Source organism: Harpia harpyja, chromosome 3 (genome assembly GCF_026419915.1).
Source record: "Harpia harpyja isolate bHarHar1 chromosome 3, bHarHar1 primary haplotype, whole genome shotgun sequence".
NCBI classification, from domain to species: Eukaryota; Metazoa; Chordata; class Aves; order Accipitriformes; family Accipitridae; genus Harpia; species Harpia harpyja.
In genome coordinates, this window is record NC_068942.1 from 8410107 (window position 1) to 8432619 (window position 22513).

The following is a 22513-nucleotide window of genomic DNA, read 5'->3' on the forward strand; positions in this document are numbered from 1 at the left end:
AAATAGATTCCTTTTAAAATAAAAACAGATAAGCTATTATCATGTCTACCCTCTGTGTCCTGTGCTGAGAAATGGGACATATCATTATACTGACTTCAATGTATTTCATCTGTAAAGAAGACAAGTGACTCACATATGAATGTGTGCATCTTATAAAGCACCCAGATTGGATCATTTAAATGATTAATTTATCCAATACAGTTTTGAGATAAATTGATTTGCCTCTTTTCCCCTACTTATCATCCTCTCTCCCCTTCAACAATTTAGCATTCAACCAAATACTACCAGGCATACAACATTCCCAAGGTCACTCTATTATCCTCCTTCAAGCCCCCTATTAAAACCCTCTTCTAGTATAAGACTATGCAGGAAACAAAATTAATCCTCCCTTGCCCTCCAGCCTAAGAGGATTCAAACTCACATATCTCACCTCCCAAGAGAATTGCAACCTCTCCATCTACGGACTTGTGTCTTTATGTATGCACATGAGTACACGAATACCCAGAGACAGAGAAATGGACACAGCACTCTGTGCTGCTCCTAAGAAAGCTGTTTTATTTTACATTAAATAATTAAGGAGTCCTTGGGCCAGAGAGCAGGACACAGCATGACCATAGGGCAGCAATTAGGGCACTCAGCTGGGAAAGAGACCTGTTTTCTGCATTTTGCTTCAAAGACTACTTGCTATTTAAACCAGGGACTGCTCTGAATGAAAGGTATAACTGAGTCCTTCCCTCTGCCCTGGCTGGTGAAGCGTGTGAGCCCTCACCTTCCAGGTGACTGGTTAGGTGCAGCGGGAGGACTTCCAGGAAAAGAGGTCTTCCCTCGTTTGCCGCAGCTGGTGTCTGCATTGGGGCAGCTTCTGGCACTGAGTGTCTACTAGGTCATCATCTGGTCAGATCACTGCCTCGCCAGGTACCCCCAAAAGTCAAACAGCATCTCAGAAAGCTCAGAACTCAGCTACAACTATGTTGCATTTATGCTGTTCTGGTGTTAGATTGGTTTCTCTTCCCGTGGGGTGGAAATGATGCTAGAACTGTGTTGGTATCTTTTGTGGGGGAGGCTTAAAGAAAAGTGATGGCATCCCAGGTAAGGGTCCTAGTGCAAACAAAAGATCCCAAGTCCCTAAAGCTGAATTCTTCAACAAGGCAATTCTCCACCCATTTTTCTAGCCATGTCAGATCACAGAGGTGCCTTCGGAACATGTCTAAGGCTGGTGTTAAGAGTTACAGGATTAAAGTATTGCCAACAGCTAGGTCACTCAGCTGGGTTATCAAGATACAAGTCCTCACTCCAGTACAAATAATTAATCACAGGTCTCCGTTCACACTGGGTGAATGAACGAATGAATGGATGAAAGAAATATCAAGGAAAAATGTGAAATATCATTGTGTCTGTTTCATCAAATACAGAAAGAAGGCTTTGGCACCTAGCTGTAGGGCAGAGTTTGCAGCCAAGAATATCAAGAGAAAGGAGATGTCTGTCTGGCCAGAGGCGGATGTTTCTTTCCCCTTCATTTCATTCCCGGTTAGTTCAGGTGGCTTCCTGTACCATTCCAAGGTGGGCCACCGCACCAGGGATTGAGGAGGCCAGGAGATACTAGTTAAATCCTCTACATGTCAGTAGGTGTCTGCCACATGTCGGAGCATCGAAGTGGGTCTAATGTACAGCCCTTCTCCTATTTAGTTCTTACGATGTACAGAAGAAATAGGTGTTTCTAAAGTTGGCTGAAATCACTCATACTGTATTCAGTTGTTGTGCCCAGAAAAGAAAAGTGTGAGACAGCACTGGAAATTGTGGTGTTCACAAAATAAAATCATTTACACAAAGAACACTATTATGAGACAAGTAAAATGTTTGGAAAGTAGTTAATGTCAGATTGTTTCCGTTCGTACATTTTTAAAACAGATTTATAAAATGCATCCAATTCATAAGTGTTTTGCCTTTCATATTTCTTGTTAATTTCTTTTATTGTAGAATTCCACTGAGTGAATATCTCTGCGCATTATGTACAGAACATAGCAGTGGAATAATTTTATATCTTCTTCTGTCTCCCTCTGCCTGAATTTTAATAATAATGTCTGAATAGTTATAACACAAAATTGAAGGCAACTGGCCTGACAAACCAGGCAGAATGCATGAACAACCTCAGTATTGCCTTGCTTTCCAGTTTTGTGACATATTACATCTAGTTTATACAGAAGATGTTATTATCCTCATGTTTCTTCTCTTTAAAAAAAAAAAAGTTACTACATTTATGGTTTTCATTCTGTTTGGCAAAAAAAAAAAGTTGAAAAGAAAAAAAGGAAAAAGAAAATAAAAGGATCAAAACCCTGTCTGAGATGATGAAAAATAAAAAGGGAGCCATGTGTACATCCGTCATTCAACTACTTTCAGCTCATCAGCCCAAATAACCAAGCATCCTTTTATAACTCAGCTGCAGCCTTTAATAGAAGGCCAAATTCAATTTGCTGGAGTCTTAAAAATGAACTTTTATTTTAATCAGCTGGAACCTGAACCTCATCAACATGAAATCGATAGGAGTATTTCCACACACTTAATATGTTTGGGGTTGCACTTTTGATTTGCCACAGCATTTTTGTAGTTTGGGGCGCCTTTTTCTGCCAGTAGCTGGAAGACTGCCAGTTTGCTGCTGTGGTACTTGGTCTGGTTCCCTATACAATTTAGAATTTCATTTCTCCATTTATTTATTTTCAGTTTGAAATAGTTCTTTTGTCACCGCAGGAAAACTACAGCTGAGGTGAGGATTTCCTGGGGGTAGACAGAGTCAGGAGAAATGTTTTTCTTTCATGGAGAGAGGCCAATAGAGATGGATGAATGGAGAGAAGGAAGCCACCACCACAGGTGGAGCAGTGTTTCTTCTGTCCAGGAGGCAAAGCTAGGAGCTGTGGAAGTATCCAAAGCCTTAAGAAGTGCCAATAAAGTAAAAAGCATCTCTCACAAGGCTGCCTCCACACTAAATACAACCCTCCCTTGTGGGTCTTTGCTCATTCTTAGAAGATCAGAGCTGCAATGGGCTTTCTGCCACATCCTGCTGTCACCTCTAAGTGAGGTGTAGATGATTAGTTGCCAGATTTGATGGCACAGGTTGATAAGAGCTTATTTTGGCTACAGAGAAGGAGTCTTTGTCAAAGACCTGGAAGAATATTACTTGCTAGGAGGTAGCAGGGTAGAAATTTTGGTTAAAAGAGCCTGGTTGCAGTTTGTAATCTAATAGAAAAAGCTATAACATTGATTTTGAGAACAGTGGTTATTGCAGTTTGCATCTGATTCTTCAGGGGAAGAAAATAGGCAACTGCTAGCTGTATTTTCCTAAACTGCTTTGTATATCCCTAGCTGAGGATGGTGCAAACTCGAAAAATAATATATTTGGATTACCCTTCAGGGATCACCCGTTTCTCTTCTGCTAGCCTTCACTCAAAAGAGAGACTCTTGTAGGTCTTCTTGCTGCGGCCTCCATCTTTCTGAAGGGAAACTCTTGCCAGGTCTACTCCAGCTGAGTGCACACCTCTCTACAGACAGCAGGACTCCCTTTCTACCCTTTTCTTGTCCTTGACTTTTGCTGAGTATAATTTATATTGTTACACAAATCTATTGCAAGCAAAGATTTTTTTTTAAAATTTGGTTTACTCTGCAAGTATTAGAATGCAAGCTCAGCCCAGCAAATTTATCTTCTCTAACATTTGATTTCTTCTCTTTGCCATTTCTTTTTCTTCACCTAGGAATTTTCTCAAAAAAAGAAATTTTGTCAGCATAGCTGCTCTCAGCATGCCGTCCATATTACCTCGGTAAAAGAAGGAAATTTGATGTCTGGACATATGTAGTCTTGTGGAAAAGGGTCTTACTTCACTCGCTGACAAGCCTAGCAGTATAGCTAACAGTATTTCCCAAAGGGGGTGGCCTTGCTTTAAAAAAAGAGAAGAAAAAAAAGAAAAAAAAAAATCAATATTGACTCTTGACACATTTTCATTTACATCACTGCATGGCTTTCAGTCTGGGCACAAATCAATAGGCAGCTTTTAACACTGCTCAACTGGTTTGTTCTATGTAAAAGAAGAGAGATTTGCCTCAAGTGGCTTGTTTTTCCCTTCGGGCTCCAGGCAGACTCTTCACCATTAACAGTGTGTGATTCTTCGAAATGAAGTTGAGTTTATTTGACTGCTCTTTCTGTGACTGATCAGAAGAGCTTGAACTGTAATATTAATCACACGACGTTTTCTTCATCGCCACTTAGAGTCAATTGACTTTGTACTTAGTGAAAGCGTCTCAAGCAGCCAACTCAATGTACCAGAGGGCAAGAAGTCAATAGGAGGAAGAAAGATTTAGTTTCAAAACACACAGTACAGCCACACACACGCCGGGCACTTTATCACACTGCAGGTCTACTGCTATTACATGTTTTTATTTGCATGTTGAAGGCATCCGCATCACCTGAGTTGTTTTTGTTGAATAAGCCTCCTCGGTCAACTGCAGCTTTTCCTTCAATCTCAGGTTTACATGGGAGATGTAGAGACCACGTAGTTTCTCCAAATTGCACTGTGTTCAGAAGCTATTTAGTTTCAATTCCACTTTCTACAGATTTCAGCAGAGAACTGACCCATGAAGCAGGCACCTTCTGTTTCAGATATACTGATGACTGTTACTCAAATGCCAGGCGTATGTCATGCTAATAATACTACCCATATGCTTAACAAATGCCAATTTGCCTAAGATGCCATTAATACCATTTTAATAGTCACTTGCATACAGTGGGCCTTCCAAAACCACGTCTTTGTCATACATTGATTTTTTAATATAGAAGAGCGGGAATACAAATGCCTAGAGGTACAACATTATCAGTTTTGTTTTGTACAGTGTCAGCACCTCACCTCAGAGAATTTTTAGCTCATGAAGCCTCCACAGAAGTTTTCGCACTAAAGTAGTGCATGCAACATTGAAAACAAGAGCCTAGAGGATTCATTTATTGCATGCAATACCTCAGAAATGTTCTTTGCTAGAAGCAGACTCCGTGTGAAGTCCAACACACCATAAAATGGGCAGTCATGTCTTTTTGTGTGACACATTTTAGACATGCATGACCAGAGTCTTCCCACTTGTGTAAAGCAGGTCATTGACTGCCTTCATTGCTTTCAGGGGGGTTCTCCATAAAGAAAACAGATTCCTCAGTGGTGCAGAACTGATGTAACACCCAACACAATGTTGACTCTCCCTCTCTGGGCTTTTCTGGATTAGGCCTCTAATTATCTACATACATAGGCATATGTAATAATAAAAAAATGTATGGTAAATGAGTATATGCTCATACTAAACAAGTTTGCTGTCACTTTATTAAGTAAAACCATTGGTTTCTTTTCTGTGAATGAACCACGGTTTACGCAAGACTGTTTTCTGTGGATAAAATTAGTATCATTTGGATGGAACACTCTGAGCATATTTTACTTGAGACAGATTTTGCTGGTTATTAATTTTTCAAAATTTCCATAGACTGGCCCAAACTGTATGAAACAGCTGTCAGTCTCAGACCGTGCAAATCAATTTTTATTTAACCATCCAAGTTTTCTTGACATTTGTCTCTTATGAGTTTAGAGTTACAGGACAACATGTGTTTCCCAGTGGAAAAGAACAGAGTCGTAATAAGAATAAAGAAGGACTTTCAAGGACACTCACAGAGATCAGTCAACCAAGTCGTTCTTTAAATCTATATTCTTATTCTGTTGGGGGGATTCAAACTAGGTTATATCAAATCAGTGAAGAAAAAAGTAAAATTAACTATCTGTTCAAATGCATCCAAACATTAATCTGGAAATCAACTTTGCATACTATCAGTTTTGCACAAGTCTTTAGCCCTCGGTTCCTGATGCAAATACAGCATGCACTTGTTCTCAGCTTTGTCCCCTGACATTTGCAAAATAGTAGGCAAAACTCAAATTAATTGCTTAATTAGGAAGCATAAAATCGTATTTCCCGTGGAACGGATCCGTTTCAATACGGCTTGTACACCGTGTACCGGTACCAGGTACAAAAGGCTCGTACCGCTACTCACCCAAAAGCCCATTAAATGCCAAGTCCATAAGCGCACTCCAGCTGTTCTATACTGCTCCACCAAGAGGAGTCGAGGTAAATGATGCCTGTGTAGCCTGGTGGGCTATCACCCAGAGGTTACGGACGCAGGCAGTGCACAGCCATCGCGGCCGGTGCTGTGCAGCCGCAGGAGGGTGAGGGATGAGGGATGAGGGCAGGACGCTGGGCAGTCAGCTCTGCCCCTATCAGGTGACAAACAGCGGGCACGCCAGAAAGGTTACGGCCAGGCTGCCCACCTCCCCCCACCCCCCTTCTGAAATTCACTTAGCTGCAAAATGTGAGCGGTACTTTCACCCCAAACTTACAGCAGATGTAAAATTTCACACCCGCTGTAAGACTACTTGCAGCTCCTGTGATTTCTTTTATAGAACTCTGATGCTATATACTTTCAAAATTCATTCTGAATGAATACCTATTATACAAAGTAACAAATGGGCACCATATGCCTGTTGAGGCAAACAGAAGAAAATCTGAGGTCTAAGATATATAACATCACCTGAGTAATTTTAAATTTGGCTTTCCTGTCAGTTAAATAGGCTCACCCTAAATACTGAGAAATAGACTGTCATTGAAGACCTTCCACCAGGATAGAAACCAATTACAGGGACCTCACCACTATCATTTCTCTATTTTTATCAAGGCATAAGTGGGAGGGAGAGGGAGCTGACGCATCTTGTCTGAGGTCATCCATCAGACCAATGACCAAGAGATCGCACAGCCAGCCACACATCATTTTCCACTGGATCAGCAAGCAGATCCCACTAACTCTGCAGCTGAAAGATCACCGGGGAGAGCTGAGGGAAGTGACGGGCACATGGAGCTGGGTGTAGAAGACAGGGAGAGACAGGAATGGACTTTTGAAGCTTGCAGCTCTACTGGGTTAGGCACAGCATGACGGACTGTGTTTCAACTCTGTTCTAGTTTAGCAGTATAGTCTAGCCAAGATAATACTAGGCAAGGTTTCAGTGGCCTTGGGGTGAAAATAAATTGTTCTAAACCTCCTGAACCAGAGCCTAACACTCTCTCCTGGAGACCACAACACTGAAGTGCAACATACGTTTAAGTGGACAGTCAGAGTTCAAACATATGCAGTCATGCTGGTATTTCACAAAAGACTCCATTTGGAATTAAAAAGAACATGAGGATAAGGCCATGGGAATTTTTCACCATCTGTGATAATAATTCAGAAAAAGCCTGGCACGCAATCTGCAAAAGAAAATTCCCTCCTGGGGTTGCAATTCTGGGATTTACTTCCAGGATTCAAGTTTTACATTTTTTTAATGCCTTATGATTGTTCACAGAGGCAGACGATTTCTGTGCGTGGCACAACTCTTGGAACGAGTTGCCGTTTGGTATAAAACATTTGACACAATGTATTCGGCACAATACTTGCAAATGACCAGACCCAATGCCATACTTAGGCCAATTTCCAATACAATACTCCACTATAGGTTGTCTGGTTCTTTCACATTACATTTCCTGAAATGAGAGATTAAAGGCTGCTGTAACACAACAAAATTTACATCAGTTGGTTTTCTTAGTAATTTGGGTTTTTTACACCTGTTTACATGCACAAAAGTTTAATAATTGTTAAGCAACAAATCTGTACAGGTACACATGAATTAGGATTATAAAAATCTATTACATTGTTAAAAATCCCAGAAATTGCCGTTCGGAAAAGAGATATTACCCAAGTCAAACTGGCAGCTTGCCTAGGTAGTGGTTCCCTTTCTGTGGTCAGGGTAGGGCTGTGCTGTGGGCAGGTTGGAAAGTTCAGCCCAAGCAGCTGCCAGCACCCCAACCAGTGTCCAAACTGCCTGATAAAACCTGCCCCTGATGCCGTTGCCCCTTCACAGGTCATTCCTGATGCAGCGCTGGCTCTGCTGCCTCCGGGCATGCAGGGCCGGGCCCCTATTTTCAGGGCTATTATTTCTCCCTATACTGAGGGAATGTAAGCAAGTTATTCCTAGCAGTTTCCAATGGAGTCCAAAGTCTGCTTTTTCCTTCATACTCCTTCTCCCTCTTCCTGGAACTGAATGGTACCAAATGAAAAAGAAACAACATGGTGAAATATAATCGAAGTGTACATTTGTAGAAGAACCTGCTTAAATGGGGAAGTCAGTTTCTAACCCTCTCAGTCAGTGATTGGGCTATGCTCAGCATATGGCACCTTTCTGCTTACATGCTTTAAAATCCTGATGTCAAATGTATTTAATCCTCTTCAGTTCATGTCCTCAATCATTTCTTTTGACAGCAAGCTCCATTGGCTAATCATTTATTCCTGAGTCAGTTGGGGCTTGCAACACACTGGTTATTAATCAGATCAGGTTTTGCATTCATTAATGGTGAAGTGCAACTGAAAAAAAGTCACGCCGTCTCAACCAGTCTGATCCCAGTACAAATGTGAATGTGGATTGAACTGAAATCTCCACAGAGCTGAACGCTTCTGCCCTCAGCAGAAACATCAGAGAACCCAGGACAAAACCCTGCTCATGACTTGTTCTCCGGTTTGGCTTTGTCTGAAGTTCAGAATTGCAACAACTCTGATCCTGAGACCATGGAATCCAAAGGCAATCAAGACACAGCTAGAAGAAAAGCATTTGGGGAGCATCCTCTTTTTCCTTTCTTTACTATTATTAAAGAAATCTCACCTTTCAAACTTTTGCAGTTGACTATATTATATTGGTGTTAGAAACAGGAGTATTTTGCGTGAAGCCATGGGCCCTTTAGGCAATTTTGGACTTTTGACAGTTGTGTTGGCCTGAGTGTCTGGTTGCCATCCCTGACGTCTACCACTTGTTCCTCTCCAGCCAGGCTGGCACGTCCCCCTTTCACAGCACTGTGCTACAGCCCCTTTCCCTGCTTTGTGGCCCCGTGTGTCAGGGTCAGCCTGAGGTACCAACAACCTGCGTTTGACACATAGCGTCCTGGAGGAGCAGAAAGGCTGCCGTCCGTCACGGCTGCCCAGAGGTGCATGCTCGCCCATCAGCTCCCTCTTCCACCTGTGAGCAGTGTGGCCCTCCGCTGAGATGTTGCTGCCTTGTGCATGGAAAAGGCAGAGAGGAGAGATCTGCGTTTGAAAAGCCAAGCAAGCGCCTGCCTATTTATATTTATAATCCTGGCCCAGACGCAGGATGATAAGCAGGGCTATATGAGTGTTATAGGTAGGGACATAAATAGGTAAGTAGATGCAAAGGTAGAAATGAATGTTGTATATCCTGTGTCCGCTGAGATATCTATGTCCTTTTATTTCAAGTAAAACTTAAAAGCAAAATAAGGATAACAGGCATGACTACCCGGCAATGTGAACATCTATGAGGGGAACATATTAAGGTAATATTTTAACCTACTTTTATGCAGAAAGGGATTTTTTAAAAGACATAAAATTAACCGAATTCTGCATTGGTTTGGAACAATTAAAAATCTGATGCTGATGAACAGGTCTCTGTAGAGTAGTGACAAAATTGCAATGGCATCTCTTCACAGTCCAGGCACTAATAGCAATGGTTTTATTTCCCTTATGCATCTCAGGAGTAAGAGATTAGGAGAACACTTTTCCTGCCACAAACAGTCCTAAGAATTAGTGAGCACAATATTGCAACTTTATACTGCTAAAGAACATTTTAAATAGCCCTCTGGAGATACAAGATTAGAGAGATGGATTTTCCACTATAAGCTGCACATGCTTACTTGTCCTAACATGAGCATTTCTCCCAGTATATCCATAGCAGTCACACACACAACCACACATGTGGCTGGATGCACAATTCCCTCACGTTAAAGGCAGATATTCCACCATGTAGTAGCACTAGAAAGCTGAATGTGCGTGGCAGCAAAAGATGTTAAAGCCATGAAGTGTCATCACTGTTGTGGTATCCATCACTACATTTGGACAAGTAAATAAAGCAGTCCATAGCCTGCTCTCTGGCCTTAGAAGCAGTTTGCACCTAGATAGCTAAATACTCTTTAAGTAAGGGTCACCGCATCTATTTTGCTTACAGCCCCCTGAATGGTGCTGGAGTATTGGCTTAGGGAGTGCGAGCTGGCATGAACCCAAGTGCGTGTCAGAGAGCACGCTGCCATTAACGAACAGCCGCAGGATGGTGTTTGAGCCCATACCCTGGCACTGTCTTACTGGTGCAGGTGCAGCCCATGGTACTTGTGTGCCTGAGGCTGTTCTGCTCCATACAGCCCAGTGCTCCCAGCGGTGCTGCCTGCTCTCAGGGCAGCTCTGGCTTCATCCCCAGGGCTTCCTCGCAAGGCTGGGATGCTGCAAAAGAGTTCTTCCCAGCCAGAAGCTTTCTTTTCTCTCCCCAGCAAAGCTGGGCTTGGAGCAGGAATACTGGGGGTGTGCGGGTCCTGGGAGAGGGGTAGGAACTATACTGAGATAGGAAGGCTCATATGCCAGAGGCAAGCATTCCCACAACCGTATTGTGCTAAAGATCTCCCAATGAGCTAAAACATCCAGCCACCAGTCCAAGTCCTTCACTGAGATCTCGGACCTTTACTGAGATCAGATTGTCTAGGGGCTGGGGCAGGTAGGAGGGAGAAAAAGAAATAGACTCTCCACCCACCTCTCCACTCATTTCTTGCCTGATAAAGTTACACCACAACTACCAAGTACTACAATACTTGTTTTATCACTTTTCGGCATTGATTTAGTGAAGACTCGCACTGTGTTGCCTGCCACTAACATTTACACAGATGGTTGCTTGGTATATGGGCATCAGGTATTTATATTCATCAGCTAAGCATAAATATACGTGAAACAGATCCTTTTGAAAAAACAAGGCTACGGTTTTGCAGTATTACTGCTCCACAAAATAAAAATTCTCCTGTGTTTTTCAGGCCTAGAAACAAACTTGTTAAGGATCATCAAATATGTTCCTATAAGAAATACCTTTGTGAAAGTCAGGGATAATTTTAAGTCAGTCACTGAGCTATTCTCTAGGAGGGAAAGATTAAAATGATGTGTTAGTTTGTGTTTTTCCTATGCAGGCTTTCTCTTAACAAACACTTTTTGATGAAGTGTCCAATCTAGTTTTGAATAGCTCCAGACAGATTTACCTAGCTGTTTCTGAGGAAGGTAGAGTAGTATGAAAATTAATGGTTGTTCTTAACTTCTTGCTACTGTCTTGATCCAGAGATGGATCATTTTTAAAAGTAAGGTGCACGTAAACTAGCTGGTTTATTTTGTATACCCTAGTGCTTGTACAACTACTGTTGTACCTGCAATTGTCACTGTTGATGCAGCCCCTGGCCATTTTAGACAAAGATTTTTTTGTTGTTGTTATTATGATTAGCTACTTACAGATGTCTGTGAATGTAGCCTGGTTGTAGAAAACATACAGGATATGGTCCTTGTCTGCAGAAAGATACAAACAAGGCATCGTTCCCTTCATATTGGTATTAAACCTTGCAAACTGATCTCATTATCCTGAAGTTACCCAACTACCAGATACGCGTAGAAGGGACCGAGGTGTGCGGGGCCGTCAGGATAAACTGCTGCAGAGGCTGCTGAGCGGAGACTGGTTGCAGGGGTGCCCAGAAGCGCCCCGGCTGCAGAGCCCCAGCGCTGCCGGCACTGTTTCAGCAGCAGCCCCCATTTCTCTCGACATTTCTCTTTGTCAAGAGCCGAGCGTGTGTGCTCTGAGCCAGGAGAAGGAGCTCCGCTGGCAGCACCCTGGGGTCTGTAGTTTCATACTTTGCTTTTCCCTCGGTGCGCAAGGGTGCTGCTTTCTTTTACTTCTCACAAGGAAAACAACTCCTCCAGACTTACCATGCTGCTTTTCCACAATACTGTCTGCCATTTCTGTTTCCCCCAGCTCCCGAAATTGCAACTGGGGCCAGAATTTGGAAATTTGCTGTAAGTAAATCAGGTATCCAGTTTCTACTGTCCTTTCTTTGTGTGTTCTTTAAGGCTCTGTCTCTCTCTGCGAGAGCAAATGCTGCTCTGTCCCACTACGGTCAGGGTCTCTGTGAGTCCCACGCTATGCTTGCCTTGCAGCCCACCCTTAAAGGCAACTGGAATAGGTAGACCGATGTGTGTGAGTGCAGAAGGTAGTCCACAGCTTTGAATTTCCAGAAGATAGCTGTTTTCCAGGAGCAGTGTTTTGATAAACTAGTGAGTGGTGGGAGGGTGAGATTAGGATTTGTAACGGGTCCAATTCCCAGCGTTTTTCCTCTGTGAAAAGTAGGGAGGTCACAAAGGACTTCATATATGTACATATATACATACACATATGTAAAGAAAGATTTGCATATATTTAAAAAAATATTTGCTTGGAAAATTGTATCTGTTTCTGTTGAATTCTGGAGACACCTCATTCCTATTTCATAACAAGATCTGTTGCAACAGTATAATTAAATCTGGATATTTAATAACATTTTTTAGCAGGTAGCAGTACTTAGGAACATAAGAGAAGGGCTCCTACATTTAGTTTTAAATGAATAGCTCTGCTGAATTCCTGTTTAAAGATTCCAACTTGTGCTATTTTCCTCTTAATCTCTCATGTCATTTGAAATGGTACATTTTTAAAAAAATATATCTTACTAGAAAATAATGTAGCAGAGTTAGCTTCTGCTAACACAAAGACAAGACAGGTATTCTGTTTTCTCCTATCAGTCTTAAGGTTCATGCTTACTGCCCACTTTTTTTTCTTCTGCCCCCCCTTGTAATTATTTTCCCCTGTATGTCCTGACACGACATGTGCTTACACTAATTGGACATCTAAATCACAGTGAAAAATTTGCATGCTGTAGGCTCTAGCTTTAAAAAATGCCAAATGTTACTACTTGAAACGACAAAAGATGTGCAGACAAGGGAGAAAAAAGGTGTTTTAATAACAGGACATGGAAACCTTGTTCTGGTCTGTTAGTATTGTGACCATTTGGATGGAACAGATTAATGGTATTTGAGTAAAACATAGCTGGGAAATAAGGTCTTTCAAAAATTCTGCAGGGAAAAAATATTCTTGAAGGTACAGCTCCATTTGAATCACGCCTGCTGCCCTTACAAGCATAAAATTCCTGTTTCTCTCAGTAAGGGCTGTTTTTTCTCTCTATATCCCACATTCATCATTTTATGGTGCATCTGATAATATTCAGTGAGTTGGTTTTTTTCTAAATGAAGCCTCATTTCCTAGATCCGTGTGATTAAAGAGGAGAAACAGAGTAAAAGAAACCCCCTCAATGTATCAGCAGCCGATTAACCAGCTTTAATGGACATGGAGAATAGCTTGCAAACATTATTGAAGTGTTGTCCAAAAGCTAAGCTCAAGGTTGATAGAAAGCCAATTTTTTTCAATAATTTTTAGCAATATCATAATTTTTGATGGCCTAACTAGATATTCTGGCTGACCAGGCTGAGTCTGAGTAAATCCAATGTCAGAAGGCAGCCATTCAGCCGGGCATGACTGTGAAAGGCTTGTGGCGGTGCTGTTCTGGGCAAAGGAGAGCGCTGAAAAGCCTCTTCCTTGGTCCTGGTGCCCGAGGGCACCACTCCAGTGCACATCCCAGAGACCAACTGGACAGGGGAGAGAGAGCAGACCTTTGGGAGGCATCCCACAAAAGACAAACCTGCAGAGCGTGGGGCCGTGAAGATGCTGAGCAACAGCTCTTTAGTCCTTGTGTAATATCAGTCCAGCTTGATGCCCTTGGCTTAGTTGTTAAATCTTTTGGGGATGACTCAGGGAAATATACGTTCCCTCTTAGTTTTTTCTGTTGACAGATAGGCAGTTTTAAATAAATAAATTGGTAACAGCATCTGACATCATCAGCTTGTTAATGGAAGTTTTATCCTCTGGCACCAATATTATCTTTGACCATTATATACTCTGGCTGAAAAAGGAAGCACAGCACTGTGTAAAATAAGATAAAAAGGGGAATAACAGAACAGGATGGACATTAGCAGAGAAGGATGGTCACTGAATTTAAGATACTTCTTTAGGATTCAGGACATCCAAGTCCAGTTTCCCCTTCACCTAATGACTATCAACTGACTGGGGAAGTGATTAAGTATATCTGTGCCTCAGCACCATATCCTAAAATATTTCCTTTCTTCATTTCGTCTGATTAGATTAAAACTGTTCAAGTTAGGGACTTTTTCTAGCTGTGTACAGCGATTAACATAAAAAGAGGTGTTGTACTGAGTGTGTATGCACTAGTAAATTAAATAGTGACATCTATATCTTTAATAGTATTAACCTCTAATAGTGGTCACTTATACCTTTAAATAATGCTTAACATAAAACAATATTGTCACAGTGTACATAGATGATATATAAGATGAAATATTGTCATAAGCCTATATACTAATACTTTTTTGTGCATTGCATATAACTGCATATTATACCTATGTATAAAATTGTATATTAAATGAAGAATATGAAACAATAAACCTTACATATAGCCTCTTTTTTCTGTCTCAAGATACAGAACTAGCTGTTTAGCCATAATGCTTTAAGTTTTGTAAGACAGTGACAGTTTATCTCACTCCAGAATATAAGCCAGGGTAGTTAATTGCATGTTATTTTCATTTATATTGTTTGATTAATACTGTATTTTACCTTTTAATATTTATTAATCTAGTGAAAAACTTTCTATCAATAAGATAGTGCTGGACATAAAAAGAATATGTTTCTCCTTTTTGTTAAATAAGGCTTTGACTTACACAAAATTATATGAATTCTCTCTCCAATGTAAACCAACCCACAGTGGTTTCAAGGAGGATGTTGTAGGAGCTCCACATCGAATTTTGGGGAGTCATTTGGGGAAAGAATTGAAGTGATTTTCTGCCCTGTGAAAGCAACTTGTTACTTCTAGCTACTTCTGGAAAAGACTGGGTAGCGGTATGGATTTGATTAGCTGATCTTTCTTTTGACTCAGGGACAGGGAAAATAATGAATGACTAATCACTTCAGGTTACTGTTTTTTACACCGAGGCTATTACAGAACCAATTAAAAAAGTCATACAGAAAGCTATATAGATGTGATTAGGTTATAATGCTAATGCAGGGAATTGTGTATAGATAATTATTCTGCAGTACAGATAATTCCAACAAAGACTAATCAGAAGACATATCAAACACCTAAGAATCACAGTTCTGTCTGAATTCCTTTCAAATGTAATTTAAAAAACTGCAGATATATTGTGACTTTTTAAACAATAGAGGGGCAAAAATTACCCCAGGCTCTTTCCTTCCTTGCCTTGCAAAACATAGCCCTGCAGTTTTTACAGAAGCTCAGTTTGCACTACGTTCCTGCATTAATCATAGCTGGGGTGTAATTCAAAGCAGCGTTGGACCTTCTCTAAATTCCACTGGCTGGTAATAGTTTCCTAGGGACTAACCCACAACTGCGGACTATGACAGCAGAGCACAACCATAGCTCAGCTGACAGAGGGGATTACACCTCTGTATCAGGAGCTGCTGAATTAGACTCAGAGGCCAGCAGTAATAACACACTTGGAGCAGCCCAGGTGCAGAAGGGAATACGACAGACAGTAAATTGAGGTAGTGCTGTGCCACCCTTTGTGTCCTATTTGTAGGAATGCAGAGAGGGCAGGAACACACTTGTTTAGATTTTTATTTTCAAATATGTCCACTGTGTTAATATCACGTTTTGAAATGCAGAAGAAAAGTGCTTGTCGTGTATGCAACTCCTCCTGACCTCCTGCACCGTATCTCCTTCTCCCCTCCCTCGTCACCTCTCTTGTCTGAGTCCTCTCCTCTGCAGCTGTGCTCAGAATAGGTCCTGCGCCTCCCTGCCAGCAACTCGTATCTTATCTCAAAACATATGACTCAGTACCACATCTCCTTCTCTTTCTCATTATTTATACCACGTGCCTTACACAAAGTCGTGTTACTCAGTTCTGAAAACCCCGGTGCAATTCAATTCACATCAAAGCAGCCAGTTTGTCAGCTTCTCCATCACCTAAAAGCTCTTTAGTCACTGCCCGACCTCCCTGAACATATCTGCTACTTTTCTGCCTTCTGCCACATAAAAAAACCCAACACTTCTACCATGCTACTTGCAGGGAATTGACTGATTTGATATATAAATTGTCATTCGTCTTCCCTTTTTCAAGTGTCTGCTGACTATTTAGCTGTCTCCTCTCAGTGTGTTTGTTCCTCAGGGCAGAAACACTGCTCAGAAACCGTTCAGGATGCACGGAGCAGTGCTTAAGTAATAATTGCTAACTTCATTGTGTACCTAAGTGCACGAGCCACCACCTATAGTTCCTGCTTTATTCCAAAACGAATTTTTATATCAGTCTTTGAAATGTTTCCGATAACAACATTTTCCCAGCAAATGATGCCCTGTATGTGAAATAAAACCTTAGAAACAAAACCTTTTAAGAACTGCTCATTGAGATCCATTAATTAAACTACGTAAGGAGAATTTGAAAAGCTTCTCAGCACCAGCAGAGCCCCTGTGAGCTCAGCCATGTTACCACATCCTGCTCCTTGAAGCGTTCAACTGGGAATCCAGTTCTGGATGAGCACAAACGGTAGTCTGAATGGGTTCTGGGGGTGATATGAGTTGCAGCATGAAGTGCAGTAGCAACTTAATAAACTCTTAGAAAATTGCAGTCTTATATCTTCCTAAGGTCACCTAAAAAGATAAATTCTAAATATAATTAAGCCTTGATTTGACCTGTTTCATGGACTTTATCTTTCACTGATTTTTTTAATCTTAATTAGTATTTAGCATTTATGCAAGTCTCTGTGATTTAAGATGCTGAATGATATATGAATTCAACAGAGTCCTCAGCTGAAGGACAAGTATTTTAGTGAATGTGAGACCTGACCCAAAGGCTATTTCCAGCAGTTTGTCATTTAGTACAGGGAAGGTTAGGTAGGTTACAATGATATATGATCTTTCATGCTCTGAACCTAACAGCACGGTTGAACTGCTCCTATGACTTTCATTAACTGTGCGCAGCTCTTTTCTTCTATAGAGTAAACTGAAAATGTGACAACCTTTCTACCTGTGACCGAAAGAAGAGTGAAAACTTGTGATAGGTTTGGTCAGTCCATCAAAACTCCATGCTCAGTCCATGTAAGCCTGAATGCAAATTTCTGCTGAGTTTATTTTGCACTCATTCATCTACCAAGGGGGAGAGGGGGGAAGTCTTGGCGAAGGCTCCACGTGGAGCCCTGCCAGCACGCTGCATTAAGCAGTCACCCTGCTGTAGGAGCAGCCTGGGGAACGGCAGTGAAAAACAGCACCTGCAAGTGTTCTGCAAATGGCACGGGGCTACGGAGGGGGTGGAGAAAGGATGTAAATGGGCAAAATATGATGAAAAATGGCTAAGAGCCATGAGCAAGCAAGACATATGGGCAAGCTTTTCTGCTTAAGGGGACAAGTTAGTGGAACAATTCTTCTCTTCCTTTCATGTATATATAAGAATTAGAGCTGTTAGAATTTCAAGGAGTGAGAAATGGGCATTTTTTCTAGACAAACAGTATTTTGAAAAATGCTGCTTTGTTTCACATTGTTGCCATTTTCCCCCTCAACGTTTTCCATCAGAAGACTGACAAAAAAATAGAAAGAAAATCTGGAAGATACTTATTTTTCTCTAGCCAGCTGGACAGACACCAGCAAAAACAAATAAACAATCATTTCAAGAGGCAGTTCATAATGTAGTTTATAATCACAAACATTTTCATCAATAATGCTCCTGGTTTTTGTTGAAAATCTTTTCAGGTGAAAAATTTCCAGCAAACTCGAAATATAATATGGAGGACCTGATTCTGCCCGTAGGCTGGTGAAATAATTCTGTTGAACTCGAAGTTGCCTTACATACAACTAAGCTGAATGGAGAGCTGGGAGTCTGTCGTGTGCTCCTATGTCAGCTTAGGGGTTAGTATATGAAATTCCTCAATAGTGATAGCACTTTTAAAAAGCCTTCCAATGTATAGCTACGAGTCAAATAAAAGTTCAGGTGTGTATGGATATGAGCGAAAAAGGAAGCAAACTTATACTAATCTTTCTTTTAAGGTAATTTTACAACTCTGCCCCGGTAACAGCCGAAGAGAGTTTTCAGGAAAAAACAAACCCAGTCCCCAAGGCAGAAAACTTTTAAGAGCTAGAAATTATGACAATCAACAACTGTTTTATAGAAAGCCAAGATATGTGCAAACAAAACTTTCGTCCTTGCTTTCCGTTCAGTCCATGGAGGGAGCGGGCTGCCCCTATCTGTCCCTTGCCCAGCTAATTTCAATTTCCATAGGGGGGCTGGGCGGAATTAAGGAGGAATGACATAAGGCTTCTCCCATCCATGCCTACCGTAATTCCCTCACCAAGGCAAGACTGAGAGTAGCATGCTAAGAACAAGTGGTGGGAGATGCCTTTCTCTCCTCCATGAACGCACAGGCAGTTCACCAGTGAGCACACCGTCTTTGGTATACTCATCACAGTCTGGTATCACCACCGGCATGGATGTGTGGTGGAAGCCTGGAGGGCATCCACAGGGCAGCACTGCTTGTCTCATTCAGGCAAGCCACGACAGTGAGAGAATGATTCAGGCACAATGCTGTGGAATATATCTCAGCTTACAACCTCTTCCCATTGCATGACATTAATTTGGTAATGGAAGAGTGTTTAGAATCCCTTTAGTTCTGGGTAACCTTTTCCCATAACGATTTTACTAAAGTGACTGAAATAAGCTGGGCTTGCTTCTTAGTACCGTAAGGCTGATGATTGTCACTAGTTGCGTATGACCTTGCTGCACGCAATCCCTCCTTTGCTCTAAGACGCTGACTCAGTGCCACGTACAGGATGAGTCAAGTGCATTATTGCAGGCGTCTTAACTTCTGTAGCTTTGGAAAGCAACGATTCTGCAGTGCCTTCCACCCCCTCACAACAGACATCTGCATTTCTTCTATATATAGACCAAAAAGAAAGCCTTTGAAGGAAGGAAGAGCCCCAGCATAGTGAGCAGGTGAGGGAACTCGTGCTGGGAAGCTCCCCTTTGCTTCACCGACTGCTCCCGACATCTGCAGAGAGTTCTTGACTGGCTGCACTTTTCTGATGGCAGCGGGGATTACAGCGGCACTGACCGTGCCTCTTGTTTTCCAAGAAGTTGATATTTGTAGCCAGCAGCGGCCTGAGGGGTATTGCCTTTCACTTGCTTTGCATCAAGGTAAAGTTTGTGGAAGTTTGTGGGGTTTTTTGGTTTGTTTTTTTTTTTTTTTAATCCTTAAGGTTAGAGTACCTTAGACAGCATGATTTCTAGCTTCCTTTCCTGGCTCTGCTAATTATGTTATTGTTACTTGGGGTATATGATGCCCTGCTTATAAAGGGGGCATAGTATTCTTTTCTTTCATCCAAGGCAAGCCTAGATCCTATAAAGACTTCAGCATGAGACTTTCCATGAAAAAACCCCCACATGCAATTCCCTGCATACTGGACCAGCATCTTAGACGAGAAACGACACTGGGCAGAACAACCAGTAACTGTGGTCATCTGCATCTTTTCATGCAATGTGCCATTCAGCAGGGTCGGGGCCTGTCTGCGGTGCTCAGCGCAGCAGAGAAGCGTGAGAGCCCTCCCGCCCTGCCCGCTGCGCGGAGGGCTGGGGTGCTGCAGGGTGAAGGGGAACCCCTCCACAGCATCCTTCTGGGGAGTCCGAGATGCTTTGTTAAGGGAAAAGCAATTACGCTCATGGAAATCTGGAATATAACTGGGATGTTGCTTATTAGATTTTGTGCAGAAAGATGTGTGAAGATTTAAAGGGCCATGGCCTTAGCAGTCTATCTAAGGAAGTTTTAAAAATTAATGCTTGATTGACAAGGCACTCTTTTAAGAATGATACCAGTAACCCAAACCAGTGAAAACCACTTTTGAAGTCTCTGGAAATTAAAATCTATCTCTGCTTTACTGCATCAGTCCTCCACATTGCTTTTAACATTTAAGAATCCTCTGAATTTCCTCTACCAATTTCTGACATTTTTACTATTTGTATGATACATTTGTTATTTTTAACCTAAATCGCTGAGAAATTCTAGCAAACAGAACAGCATCATGAAATTAGAATGGCCTTCAGGAAATAACAAATCTACAAGGCTTTAAATGATGTATGAAACTTTCTGTTTCAAATTGCCTTTTACAGCTGAGTGATAAGACAGACCATTTGGGGATTTAAGCTACTAAATATTTTTCAAAATTTCAGCTACTGGAGAACATGCAAACCTAAAGCATTTTCTTTCTTTTTTTTTTTTTCTTCACCAAAAGAGAGTGATTTAGCGTTTGCCAGAACAAAAAATAGCTTATGTTTCCTGCTAGATATAAGGAAAAAAAATAGTCTGAATCGATCAGAGAAATTAATCCGGTGAATTATATTGCAGAGAGAGCACGTATTGTCTGAGGCCTTCTCATGTGCACACGCAAAGTGACACACCTGCATCCATCAGCCCTGCCGAGCTGCACTCACTCACGACACCGGCGAGTGAAGCCCGGTGTCTCTGTCCTGTCCCACGGCACACGCTCCTGCAGAGCATCACGGCCACCCCGGGGCCACCCAGGCGGTCCGTCGCAGGCGGCTGTGCTGAACGCTGCAAGAGGGGATGGGGTTGTGGTGCTCCAGCACAGACCAGGGATGTCTTCTGAGGAAACACACTGCCCAGCCTCGGGCAAGGGACCCGGTCTTTTCTCCTCCAGAAGCACGCCTCTCCTCCTGCCTGGTGGCGTGGGTTTTCACAGTACCCCACGAAGAGGCTGGACTGGTTTTGTCCTTTCTTCAGTTCTGGGGAGTGGGAGCCGGAGAGGTGTGCAGCAGGATCCAGAGGAGCTGAAGGCAGCCCTCAGCAGCTAGGGCAACTGCTGGTGAGGGTAAAGCTACCCCAAGCCTCACGGCCGGCCCGATGCCAACACTTGTGCTTACAAAGGAGTTTTCAGCTTTCCGAGGCAGCTGCTTTCCAGGGTGCCAACCCTGAGGCAAACCTCTCTTCTCCAGCAAGTTGGATGCGTTGTCTAGAGGGATTTCTCCTGTAGGTCCTATCTCTGCCTGGCCAGCTTATTTGTTAGTGCTCACTTGTGGAAGGGGCTGAAAGTCATTAGCTCCCTTTGAACTCAGTATGAATAAAAATAATTCAGCATCACAAGCCTGAAATGATTTTGAGTGATATCCTGGCATTAGTCAGGCAATTAAATGAATGGATTGTTATTTGGTCTTTCGTCCAACAGATGCACATTTTTACCACCTGAACATGACCCTTCTCTTTTCTCACCTCTTTAGGCACATCCACTGCTCCACTAGAAAGGAGGGACTTAAAGGAGAGGTAGATATTGCTGACCTTAGTAAAAATTTCCTGGTATTTCTTAACACCAGAGTATGCTTTTTGTGGCTTCAACCTTTCTCGGATTTTGAAGCAGCAGGTTTGAGTTTTCTATGTCTGGTGTCTTTTTCAGCCTCAGTTTTGGGCACAGAAATTTCATAGTCGAAATAATTCAGCTGTTTCAGAGAACAAGAAGAGAACCGGTATTGAACTGTGCCTCTTAAAAAAAAAATATAAATTGGAAAAAGCACAGAGAAATTCTGATGGAGAGAGCAAAGAAAGGGGCAGAAGTATAGAAACCAGCAAGGAGAGTAAGTGAGAGTGAGTATGAAAGAAATAAGTATGTGCAGAGGACAGGATCTGAATTGAGTGCAAGGATGCTCATAAAATGAAAATTAATCGTGTTGCCATTTTCAGAGTGTAGTATATGTCTAGGAGTTATTTCATGAAGCCTTTTATCAAACTTGTGCAAGGTGACTTGTAGCCGCAAAGGGCTAGGCAATAAGGCAGCGTTGTCTCATTGTCATCTCTTCCTGATTACATTTGAGAGAACATTAAAGAATTGTTTCTTTTGCTAGTAAAACACGTCTCTGCTCTAAATCTATTCAATTTATCAAGTCTGTTGAAGTGGGAATGATCACCTGCTTTTTGAAAGTAAAAATCATTATACATGTGCAAACCATTCATTGAAGTCAGCATGACTTCAGACATCTTGGGGAGAACTCCAAATATACAGACTATCCCCAACTGCCATACTGTGAGCTGACTTTCTGGCATTAAGGTTTGAAAAATAGGGAACAATCACATGGAAGACTGAAATATTCTGTTTAAAAAGTGTTGAAGAGAATTTACTTTTTTTTTTTTTTTTAAATGACTGGAAAAAAATTATGTATGTTAATTTTTGAATTATTTACAGTTACCCCAAGTATTAAGCTCCAAATTTTCACCCGAAACCTCTTACCCAATTTTACTCTACAATATAATCTTGCCAACTGTCAATAGTGGGTTTTAGGTGAATATTTTCACTTTAAACCTTTTTTTTTTTCCCTTACTGCTATATTTTATGTGTGACCTACAAATTAAAAAGGTGTTTGCACTTGTACGGGTAGGGGAAACTGAGTCCCTTCCCT

At 41.8% G+C, this 22513-nt stretch overlaps 1 protein-coding gene across 8 annotated transcripts in view; it reads right to left on the reverse strand.

The window, feature by feature from the left end:
- The window catches only part of HS3ST5 (heparan sulfate-glucosamine 3-sulfotransferase 5), a 199539-nt gene that overhangs the window by 27137 nt on the left and 149889 nt on the right, over positions 1-22513 (reverse strand). Inside the window, exon 1 of one of the 8 annotated variants that reach the window (XM_052781318.1) lies at positions 6065-6161. The exons of the other annotated variants lie outside the window; for them this stretch is intronic. The gene's annotated coding sequence lies outside the window, so the exon portion shown is untranslated. Of the gene's footprint in view, positions 1-6064; positions 6162-22513 lie in introns of those variants that run through there. 8 annotated transcript variants of the gene reach the window in all.